The sequence below is a fragment of the Notamacropus eugenii genome, chromosome 1 (genome assembly GCF_028372415.1).
Source record: "Notamacropus eugenii isolate mMacEug1 chromosome 1, mMacEug1.pri_v2, whole genome shotgun sequence".
NCBI lineage: Eukaryota > Metazoa > Chordata > Mammalia > Diprotodontia > Macropodidae > Notamacropus > Notamacropus eugenii.
Window position 1 is genome coordinate 211,553,406 of NC_092872.1, and position 12,862 is coordinate 211,566,267.

Here is a 12,862-nt window from a genome sequence, read left to right on the forward strand (position 1 = left end):
AAAAATAAGGTTTGGGAAAACCATTATAGTAAGATAGTTGATTATGGAAGCATAAAAGGATTGCTCTGTCACAGTGAGGGCCCAGTTGAGATGATATGAAAAGTCTGTAGTGGACCCAATAGGCACATTTTCATGATTTTCTCTAGCTTCATTCATTAGCACAGGAGTAAGAGCAAAGGCAGTAAATGGTGGAAATAATCTTACCCAGTCTAGGTCTTGGACAGGTAAGTCTAGAGAAAAGACAAGGGAATTTTTAATTAAACATTAATAAATGATAATCACAAAACAGAGAGTGGTAAAGTTTGGTGTTGTAATCCCTTGTACTTCAGTGAACCCAAGAAAAGTTTCCTGTAAAAGATGGGATTTTAGCTGGGACTTAAAGGAAGTCAATAGGTATCAGTGAGGAGGGAGAACTTTCTAGGTATGGGGAATGGTCAGGGAAAATGCCCAAAGACAAGAGAAGTTCCTAGAACAGTCAAGAGGCCAGTGTCATTATATGAGAGTGTATGAAGAGGAATAAGGTGTAAGAAGACAAGAAAGAAAGGAGGGCATTAAGTTTCGATGTGCTTGAATGCCAAACAGTGGATTTTGCATTTGACCCTACAGGGGATAGGGAGCCACTGGAGCTTACAGAGTGGGGGAGGTGACATAATCAAATCTGAACTTTAGGGAAATGACTTTGGTGGCTGAATGGAAGATGGATTGGAGCAGAAAGAGATTTGAAGAACGCAGATCCACTAGCAGATTATTGCAATAATCCAGGTATAAAGTGGTGAGGGCCTGTATGAGAGTGATGCCTGTGTCTGAGAGAAGGGAAGCTATTCAAGAGATGTCACAAAAATGTAATGAGTCTTAGCAATAGCTTGGATGGGGAGGGTGAGAGATAGGGGATAGTCCAGGATAGCATCTAGGTAAGGAGTTTTCATAAAATGGTGCTGCCTTCTACAATAAAAGGAAGCTAGAGGGGCGAGTAGCTCTCAAAGGGGGCTATTAGGGGCGGGTGGGTGGGTCTTTTTGACAACAGGTCACTGGCCATGTTAACCAGGAACCCCTGTCCCATGAACCAGACAGTGATGATGGTGACTTTTATGAAGTACTGGATTTAACAGAGTATGCAAGAAGACACTATCAGTGGAACCGTGTATTTGGCCGCAGCACTGGACCTATTGTAGGGAAATACTCTGTATCTACTCAGATTGTAATGGGTGGAGTTGCTGGAAGGTGTGTAGGACTTTTATTCCAGAAATTTGGGAAATTTGCAGCAACTACAGTGGGTGGTGACTTTCTACTCTGGCAGATTGCCAGTCATAGTGGCTATGTGCAAGCTGGCTGAAAGAAAGTTGAAAAAGATGTAAACAAAACAAAAAGACAGATTAAAAAAAAAGAGCAAATAAAGCTGAACCTAAAATCAATACATTGCATCATTGAAGAGTCAACAGAATTTATCAAACAGAACATAGTGGTATCCAGCAGATTTGTGGGAGGCTTCTGGTGACGCCTTGCATCTTAAGGACATGAATGTTGTTGTTTTGATGGATTAATTAACAACAGAAACATTGGTGACAGTGTATTCTCTTGCAAAGTAGTACTGGTCATCAACTTCTTCTGGGCAAGAAGATTAGCTCGGTGGACAACATGGAAACTTATACTTTTAGACTTTTGCCTTCTGAAGCTTGGCAAACTAGGATTTGTTAAAAAATAAATAAATAAACTGTGTCAAAATATGTCACATTTCTGGACAAAATCTGGCTAACTTTGATCATGACTTTTTAATCCTGTGCCTGTTCAGAAATTAGTATTTTTAATGTAACTATTGGTGTAGATATGTAATTGTTTTGGTAAAAGGACCTTTTTTTGATATTTTTTCTATTGAATTGCTATTTTTTTCTTTATTTAAAAAAGCATTCTCCATTGTGCTGTAGAGTAAACAGTGCCAATAATTAAATAATATGTACTATAGTTTGAATATCAACAGATAAGAAATCTGTTTGCAATAAACTATAGAACTGTAATATTCTTTTATGGAAGGATTAGAAATACATACTAGAGATATTAAAAACAAATTAAACAGACAAAAGGAAATAGGAGGAGGGGAGCATTTAGGAGAAAGAATGACTTTAGATTTGTACATGTGGAGGTTATGACATTTGAAAAGCAATGGGAGATGGGAGCTTGGGGGTCAGGAGAAAGATTGGGGTAGAATAAGGAGATTTGAGAATAATGAGCATGCGATGATAATTAAACACATGGGAGCTGATGAGATCACCAAGTGAAGTAGTACAGATGGAAAAGCACCCCTGACAGAACCCTCTGGGACATTGATAGTTAAAGAGCATTCTCAGGAAAAGGATTCATTGAAGGAGACTGAGGAGGAGATAGTTTATTAGGAGAAGAAGGAATGGTGTCTTGAAAACCTAGAGAGAAGAGAGTAACAAGGAAAAGAGGATGATTAACAGTATCAACTGTTCCAAAGTTCAGAATTAGGATTAAGAAAAGGCCATTGGATTTGACAACTGAGACCACTCGCAACTTTGGAGAGAGCAATTTTGGTGGAATGATGAGGTTGGAAGTCTGACTGTAAAGGTTAAGAAGAAAGTGAGAAGACAGAAAGTGGAGACATCTATTGAAGACAAATTTTTCAAGGATTTTAGAGGCAAAGAAGGGAAGAGACATAGGATGATCATTAGAGTGGATGGAATAATCAAATGGGGATTTTTGAAGTTGAGTGAGAAATGGTCATGTTTATATGTAGTAGGGAAGGAGCAAGTAGAGTAAGAGAGACTAGGGATGACAGAGGAGGAAATCTGTTGAAGGGAATGGGATGAAATAAGATCACTTGTGCAGATAGAGAGGCTTAGCCCTGGAAAGGACTGGGATCTCTTCTTCATGTGAGACAGGGATGAAGAAGATAGTGACAACGCATATGAGTGATACCATACTGACTTCCCTGGCTTCCTTTAAGTCCCAAGTAAAATCCCATCTTTTACAGAAAGTATTTCAGACTTCCTCTTATTTCTAGTGCTTTCTTTCTGTTGTCTACTACTTGGAGATGACTTGTTTGGATATTTGTTTGCATCTTGACTCTCTGATTAGATTGTGAGCTCGTTGAGGGAAGCTACTCTTTTGCCACTTCTCAAATCCCCAATGCTTTCTGGCACATAGTAGGCACTTAACAAATGTTTATTGAATGAAATGATGAAAAGGGAAGGAGGGAACTCATGGTCAATGTCCTCAATTTTTCTGCAAACATAAGAGGCCAGGTTCTCAGATGAACAGTAGAAGGAAGGGGAGCCATGGGAAAGTGAAGCAGGGATGAAAAGATTTGGAAGAACTACTGTGGGGAGTGAGGAAGTGACATGATAAAGGGAGTACAGCAGGATTGCCTAGCCCAGTGGAGGCTGTGTACATAAATTTGCAGTGGACATGACCAGAATGGTCGTGATTTTCTCCAACTTCATTCAGCAGCACAATGTGAAGGAGCAAAGCAGATGTAGGGTGAGTGATCCGGGGCTGAGGCTTAGCAGGATAAACCAATCAAATATTTACTAAGCACCTACTATGTGTCAGATACTGTGCTTGGTACTGTGAATAAAAAAGAAGAGGCAAAAGACAACCAACAAAAAGCGGCTACGGACTCAGGGAGACAGTGTAGAGTTGAACTGGTTTACCAAGCCATCAAGATAGAGTAAAAGAAAACAGTGCCGTTAAAGCAGGGGTGATGACTTAGGAAAGAAATGAAGGATTGAGGGATTAAAGGTGATGGTGTAGAGTCAAGACTAAGAACAGAATTAGGTAAGGGAGGAAAGAAAGGTTTTATGAGAGCTATTGTAAGGAGAATCAAAAGAACTTGACAACAGATTGGATATAGGGGTTAAATGCACATGAGGAAGAATATGACCTCTAGGTTGGAAATCTAGATACTGGTAAACTGGTTTCCTTGAGAGTAAAGGGGAAGTTAGGGAAATGAGAAGAGTTTGGGGAAGAAAGTTCAGCACTGGACTTGAGTTTAGATCTCCTTAGAGCTGTGATTTCACAGGGAGCTGGTGAAATAACCAAGTGCAATAGAGAAAGAACGTGGTCCAGAGCAGAATCTTGGAGGACATGTATAGATTGTAGAGTTTGTGAAGGGGAGTAGGCTGTTCCTCACATGTTACTGAGTTGCTAAAAAAGTAAGGGGTGACTACATGGCACTGTGAACTAGTTCCACCCCTCTGTTTCTTGTGGGAGGGAAAATAAAAGAGGAATAAGTACCCAGACTTTCAATGTTTCTGCGTATGTGTGTGTGTGTGTGTGTGTGTGTGTTTACACTGATATTTTTCAGGTTCATAGTGACAGAAAATAAAAATCCCTTTCAAAAAGAGATTAAGTCTTATCTAGTGTTGTTCCCAGCTGATTTCTGCAGACTTCTATAGAGCCTGATAGTGCCCCACTTCTGATGAGATATTGGTCCATGGTGGTCACAACTGAATCAAAATATGAACTAGATAATCTGTATAGTACCTCCTTTCTCTGACATACACTATGTTCATGAGAATAATTTTCTTGAAGACAGTCTCCCATAACACATTGCCATTGAAAGTCAGAAATGAACCCAGTAGGCTAGAGTGATCCTCACTGATCATAAATATGGATTTTGGGATATTCTTAGTATCCAACTCCAATATATTACCAATAATTGGAAGAGGAACAGGACCAGGAGGGAGACTTTCCTCTTGCAAATGCCTTCCTCCGTGCTAAAATAAGAAGCAGACATGAAATACAGAACACTAGGCCAAAAACAGTCATCAAAGATGAATCCTCTGAAATTCTTCGTTACTATTAATGATATGGAAGGCTGAGAATCCAATGCCTGTATGAATTGTAAACACAAAACTAATCATTACATGACTCCACCTTTTCTGGAAAAATATGATTTTACTTCTAATGAACTCTGATCTGCTAATAAAGACAAGAAGGATAAACTCATTCCCCAACTGACAAATGGCTCCAGATCATTAATAGTGACATGTAAATTAAAGGATCTCTGAATATTCATCTCATATGCATCAGTTTGGCAAAGCTGACAAGATAGAAGAATGACAATGCTTGAAGACCTTCAGGAACACAAGCATGTTGATAGACTGTTGTTGGTGGACCTGTGAATTGGTCCTACCATTCTGGAAAGCAATAACTTTTTTCCTTTTCCTTCTTATTAATTTCATTTTTAAGTTGTGGAATAAAACAAGCATTTCTATAACTTAGTATAATAAAAAAGATTGCATATGAACCTACAAAACTATTATGTACAACTTTTTTCTCTGGTTGAAAACAGTATTTCCCTTCATACGTTCTTTGTAGTTAATTTGGGAATTTATAATCGTTAAAATGAATTTTTTGCTCAAAGTTGTTCTTAAAACAATATTATTGTTACTGTCTACAATGTCCTTTTGGTTCTGTTCATCTCACTCTTCATTATTTCATACAAACTTCTCTGTGTTTTTCTAAGATCACTGAGTTCATCATATCTTATAGCATGGGAATATTCCATCAAAATCATATATACCACAATATATTAACTATATCCCAATAGATAGACATCCCTGCAAATTCCAGTTTCTTACCACCCTGAAGAGAGCATCTACAAATATTTTAGAACATATAGGTTCTTTTCCTTTTTCCCTAATAATCTTGAGAAATAGACTTTGTAGTGGTATTGCTGGGTCAAATGATTTAGGCAGTTTGATAACTGTCTGGGCATAATTCCAGATTGCTTTCCAAAATAGTTAGATCAGTTCACAATTCCACTAACAATGAATTAGTGTCCCAGTTTTTCCACATCCCCTCCACCATCTATCACTTTCCATGTCAATCATTTTAGCCAATCTGACATTTATAAAATGAAATATTAAGGTTATTATAATTTGCATTTGCCTAATAGGTAATGATTTAGAGCATCTTTTTTCTTATGACTATAAATTGTCTTGGGGAAAGATTCATAGTCTTATAGATTTTACAAAGTTTTTTATATATTTGAGATATGAGACCTTTATCTGAAAAACTGTGTACAAAATTTTTCCCTATTTTCTGCTTTCCTTCTCACCTTGTCTACATTTGTTTCATTTGTACAAAACATTTTTAATTTAATGCAATCAAAATTATCTTCTTTAAACCTCACTCTGCTCTCTCTTTGTTTATTAAAATTTTTTTCACTTCTCAATTAGTCTGATAAGTAATATGTTTCATATTCTTCAATTTTTCTTGTAATATCTTTATATCTGGCTCATATATTGATTTTGACTTTATCTTCATAAGTGACATGAAATATTTGACTCTAACCAATTTCTGCCATACAGATTTTTAGTCTTCCAAACAATTTTTACTAAAGAACAAAATCTAAAGTTTTTACACTTGTCAAAAACAAGATTAATATACTTCTATGCCATTGTAAATTGCATGTCTGCTTTGTTCCATTCATCTCCCTTTCTATTTATTAGCCATTACTAAATAGTTTTGATAATAAAGGCTTTAAAATAGAATTTAAAATTTGGTACTGCTGAACAATCTTCATTTATACTTTTTCTTAGTAATTTGATATTCCTGATTTTTTGTTCTTCCAAATTAATTTTTCTATTTTTTTAATTCAGTAAAAATTTTTGGTAATTTAATTGGGATGGCACTGAATACATAAATTAGTTTAGGTAAATTGTGATTTTTATTATATTGACCCTGCCTACCCATGAACAATTAATATTTGTCCAATTATTTAAATCTGGTTTTATGTGCGTTAAAAGGTTTTTATAGTTGTGAATATATAGTTGTTAGGTTTGTTTTGGCAAGTATTCTTCCAGGTATTTTATACTGTCCAGAGTTATTTTAAATAGTGTATCTCTTATTATCTCTTCTTGCAGGGTTTTGTTTGTGATACATAGGAATGTTGATGATTTATGTGGATTTACTTTGTGTCCTGCTACGTTGCTAAAATTATTGGAGGTGGGGATTTTTTTTGTTTTTGCTAAAATTGCTAATCGTTCCAACTAGTTTTTTAGTTGACTCTTCGGGATTTTTCCAAGTATATCATCCTATCATGTGCAAAAAAGAGGTAATTTTATTACCACATTCTCCATTCTGATTTCTTCTATTTCTTTTTCTTCTCTTATTGCTGTTGCTAAAATTTCCAGTACAGCATTGAATAATACTGGTGACTGTGGGCATGCTTGTTCCACACCTGATATTACTGAGAAGGTTTCTAGTGTATCTCCATTACAAATAATTTTTGCTGGTAGTTTTAGATACATGCATTTTATCAATTTAGTAGAAATTTCATTTATACTTATACTTTCAAATGTTTTTATTAGAAATAAGCATTAAACTTTACCAAAAGTTTTTTCTGCATCTATTGCTGTAACCATATGGGCTTTTTTTTACCTTTACTATTGAGATAATTAATCATGTTAATAGTTTCCTTATGTTGAAGGATTCTTGATATAAATCCTACTTGGTCATAATATATAATCTTTGTGATATATTGATGTAATCATTTAACTACTATTTTATTTAGGATTTTTGCATCCATATTCATTAGGGAAATAGTCTATAGTTTTCTTTCTCTGTTTTTGCTCTTCCTAGTTTAGGTTTCAGTATCATTTCTGTCTCATAATAGGCATTTTGTAGGATTCCTTTGTTGCCTATTGTTTCAAATAATTTATTCAATATCTGAATTAGTTCATCTTTAAATGTCAATAAAATTCACTTGTAAATACATTTGGTCTTAATACACCTTTTTTCTTAAGAAGCTGTTTTATGGGTTGTTCAATTTCTTTTTCTAAAATAGGTCTATTTCCTCTTTTGCTTATCTGGGCAATGTATATTTTTGTAAATATTTCTCCATTTCATTAAATTGTGAAATTTATTGGCAGATAATAGAGTAAAAAACTCATAATGACTACTTTAAATTCATCTGCATTTAGTAGTACAATTATCCTGTTTATTTTTCATACTAGTGATTTGGCTTTCTTCTTTCTTTTTTTAAATAAAATTAACCAATGGTTTATCTATGTTATTGATTTTTTCATAAAACCAACTCCTAGTTTCATTTTTTTGATTCAATGGGTTTTTTTACACTCAATTTTATTAATTTTACCTTTAATGTTCAGAATTTCCAGTTTAGTGTTTAATTGGGGATTTTTAGTTTGTCCTTTTTTCTAGTTTTTTTAATTGCATACACAATTCTTTAATCTATTTTATTGATGTAAGCATTTAGAAATATAAATTTTCCTCTGATCACTGCTTTTATAATATCACAAAGGTTTTTATATATTGTCTCATTATTGTAATTCTCTTTAATGAAGCTATTGATTATTTCTATGACTTGGTAAGGTTACTGAAGCCCAGAAAAAATGAAATAATTTGACCAAGGTCTCATGAGTAATGAGTACCAAAGGTGGATTGAAAAACACAGGTCTTCTGAGTTATCAATCCATCTTTGACACACATATTTAGATGAATGTTTTTATCTGCTGAAAAAGGTGTGAAATAGTCACTCTTCTTTAAGTTGCCACTTCCATCCAGGAAGTGACCTGGGTCTAACTTGTTTGGATTGGGGAACATCATACATCATCATACAGAACAGAAGACAATAATGGTATTATAGTGGTACCCTGAAAGGAGAAGACACAAACAAAGCAAATTAGAAAATAAGAACTATAAAATGTTAGATTTGAAAGAGAACTTAGAATCATCATCTAGTCAAAACTGTTCATTGTTTAGTATGGAAAGAGTCAATATTTTTTAAAACATATGTGCTGATAGTAAATTAGAAAGTCTGCAATACTGTTATGAGAAATGAAACTGAATTTTGACACCTTATGAGGCAGAATCAGTACTAATGAGAAAAAGACACAAGGAAGCAAATCTCAGATTAATAATATAGCTTTTGACCATTAGATCTATCAAAGAAGGAAGGAGCTGCCTGGGCAAATAATAAGCACATCAATAATGATAAGTTCAAACAGATGCATGATGAACTAAAGAAGCAGAAATAAATTCTGACCTTTGTCAGGATGTTGAAAAATAAAATAATATCACACAGAAGAATAAGCCAAGAGCCAGAAAAAATGGTAGTTCTTCTTAATGATGATGAAACCAGAAGCTTTGAGGAAGAAGCACCTGCTTGTACTCCACAGAATGGTAAAGTAGTTTCACAGGTGTTATCTGGTAAGAGATCCAGGAAGAAGAGAAGAGTAATGGTTGGTGAGCTCTTATGGAAAGATATTGAAACAGCTGTTTGCTGACAGTGACAAAATTAGATAGGTTTGCCACATTCTCAGAACATGTATTAAAGACATAATGGAGAGCCTCCCAAGAGTTGTCAAAGTGAATGACTACTATCTACCTCAAGTGATTCACAGGAGAAAAATAATACTTTCATAAGGAACCTGGGGAGAATTTCCAAAGATTTTGACATTTAGGACAAAAAAAAAACTAAACTAAAGACCTACAGGTAATGTATTTGTTATGGCTGTTAGTGAAAACAAAAGATTCAGAAAGAAAGGGAGATTTCAGAAATGGATATCTTATAAGAAGGCATTTGAGAATGGGATTTGGATTTCTGGACCACATCTGAATTATAATATAGGAATGATAGACTCATGGCCAGGAATGTGATACACCTAGCAAAGGCTAGAAAGATAACTCTTTTGATTTCTCGCAAATGTTGTCAAAAAGTGTTTTTAAATGCTTAAAAATGTTGCTAATAAAAGAAGATGGGTTGGAAATTTTAAGACAAGGAATCAAGTTTGACCTCAAAGTTATAACTAGGAGTTGTTAGTATGAGATTCTTCATAAGAATGAAGCTCTGGGAAGAGTATATCTTATTCAAAAAAAAAAAACAGAATAGGAAAAAGATAGTAGGGTAGTATACATTAAGATACAGGAAGCAGTTGAAAGCATAATGAGAAGCATCTAGGTAAAGAGATAATATCAAGAGTGATATTATCATGAGAGTATTTCACAGACCACAGACAGAAAGAAGGAATAGACAAGTAATATAGAAAATAGATTAAAAGCCCCATTGTTAGACAAGATACAGATGTGATGAAAGACTTCAATTATTCCTTCAGATCCTTGACTGTCCTTTCCATCAAAAACAGAGCAGCTCATAATTCCTAGACTTTTCTTTATGATGACTGTATCCTACAAATGAAGCAAAACAAAAAAGGGAAATTCTTTTATTGATCCAATTTTCACCATCTAATAGGAACTTGGACTACATAGATGTGAAGAGAAATCTGCAGAACCCCGGTGGCACAACATTCTTACTCTGCTGTGTTGCAGAGTATGTTATCACACTGGGTCCACTTTCTGTACAGACCTATGGATGATTATGATGGGAATTTGGGGAAAAGTCCATCTTAGAGTTTATAGCAGAGGCAATTAAGTGGCCCAGAAGATAGAGCACAGGACTGTGGGTCAGAAAATACCTGATTTGACCTCATATACTCACTAGTTATGTGACCCTAGCCAAATCGTTAACCCCCTTTCGGACTCAGTTTCCTCATCTGTAAGATGAGAATGATAATAGTACCTAACTGAAGAAAACAATTTTTAAAAAATTAGAACTTGGCAATTGCAAGCTAATGACTCTATGAGACACTGGAAATTAGTCAAACAATCAAAACAATGAAGAAAAAAAAAGAAGGAAACATAAAATACTTCATTGGAAACACAGCTAACCTCTAAAATGTATCCAGGAGAGATAATTTAAGAATTATTGGTCTACCTGAAAACCATGATAAAAAGAATAACCTGGACAACATCTTTCAAGAAATTATCAAGGAAAACTGCTTTGACATCCTAGAAATGGAGAATAAAATAATTGCCCAGAGGATCGATAGATCACCTCCTGAAAGTGATCCCAAATTGAAAGCACTATAGAATATTGTAGCCAAATTCCAGAATTATCAGGCCAAGGAAAAAATACTGCAAGCAGCCAGAAAGAAACAACTTAAATACCATGGAACTACAGTCAGAATTACACAAGACATTTCAGCTTCTACATTATAAGATCAAACGGCTTGGAATATGATATTCCATAAGGCAAAGGAACTTGAATTACAACCAGGGATAAACTACCCAGTGAAATCAAGCATAAGCTTGCAGGGGAGAAGATGGACATTTAGGGAAATAGGGGACTTAAAAACCTTCCTGATGAGAAGACCAGAGCTCAACAGAAAAATTGATCTTCAAGTATAATACCTGAGAGGCTCAAAAAAGTTAACAGGAAAGAAAAAAAAGCAACATGTCATTTCATTAAGGGCATACTGTTTATATCCCTTCGTGGGACGATGATACTTGTAACTCTTGAAAGTATCTGTATTATGACATAGACAGAGGGCATGGGAATAAGCTGAGTTTGATGACATGATTAAAAATTTAACTAGGTAGTGAAAAAGAATTGAACTGGGAAAAGAGGAAAGGAGGAGGGAAAAAATGTTAAATTACATCACATGAAGAGGTACAAAAGACACACTACAGTAGAGGGAAAGAAGGGAGCAAGATGAGCATTGTTTGAACCTTACTCTCCTCAGATTTGGCTCAAAGAGGAAATAATATGCTCAGTTAGGTATAGAAATCTAACTTACCCTATGGGAAATAGGAGAGAAAATGGGAAAAGAAAAGGAGGGGTTGGATGAAAGGGAGGTAAGAAGTAGTAAGGGAAAGGAGAAAGAAAAGGGAGGGAGCTGATAGAAGGGAGGGTAAATTAGGGAGGCACCAGTCAAAAACCAAGAAATGCTACTGAGTCAGCTCATTGCCTTCCTAGCAATGTTCTCAGCTCTGCTTCCCTTCCTACAGCTGGTCAGAAAATATCAGGAAAATCCCTGGATTCCCCAAAATGATCCAAAAACAATGCCTTTCCCCCCCAGAATTGTTGACGAAAGGTAACAGAACCAGTGCTGCTAGGTTCTTGTGAGCTCTGCCTGACCTGAAAAGGAACAAAAACATAGAAAGTCATCCTGCTAAATGTTCCTCTCCCCACTACCTCCTCACAAGATTAGCATGAACTGGGAACTAATGAAATGATAGGGAAGGTGCTCTAGCCCTACCAGATCTCAAATTGTATTATAAAGCACCAGTTATCAAAACAACTTGGTACTGTCTGAGAAACAAAGGGGTAGATCAGTGGAATAGGGTAGGTACTCAAGACACAGTAGTCAATGAGTAGTAATCCACTGTTTGATAAACCCAAGGACCCCAGCTTCTGGTATAAGAACTCACTGTTAGACAAAAATTACTGGGAAAACTGGATAACAGTGTGGCAGAAGCTGGGCATAGACCAATGCCTGATGCTATATGCAAGAATAAAGTCCAAATGGATACATGATCTAGGTATAAAGATTGATACTATAAACAAATTAGTAGAGCAAAGAATAGGGTATTTATCAGATTTATGGAGAATGGAGAAGTTCTTGACTAAAGAACAGATAGAAAACGTTATGAAGTGAAAAATGGATAATTTTCATTACATTAAATTGAAAAGTTTTTTCACAAATGCAATGCAAACAAGATTGGGAGGGAAGCAGAAAACTGGGAAAGTATTTTTGCAACTAGTGTCTGTGATAAAGGCCTCATTGCTAAAATATAGAGAGAACTGAGTCAAATGATCAAAGGATATGAACAGGCACTTTTCAGAGGAAGAAATCAAAGCTATAGTCATATGAAAAAATGCTCTAAATCACTATTGATCAGAGAGATGCAAATCAAAACAACTCCGAGGTACCACATCACACCTATCAGATTGGCAACATGGCAAAACAGGAAAATGATGAATGTCGGAGAAGATGTGGGAGAGTTGGAATACTAATTCATTATTGGTGGAGCTGTGAGC

At 35.4% G+C, this 12,862-nt stretch overlaps 2 pseudogenes; one reads left to right on the plus strand and one right to left on the minus strand.

Annotated features, from left to right (window-relative positions):
- Positions 1-12,862, minus strand: part of LOC140511725 (cytochrome P450 2C19-like) — a 106,871-nt pseudogene that overhangs the window by 53,900 nt on the left and 40,109 nt on the right.
- On the plus strand, positions 1,035-1,541 carry LOC140524574 (FUN14 domain-containing protein 1-like; annotated as a pseudogene).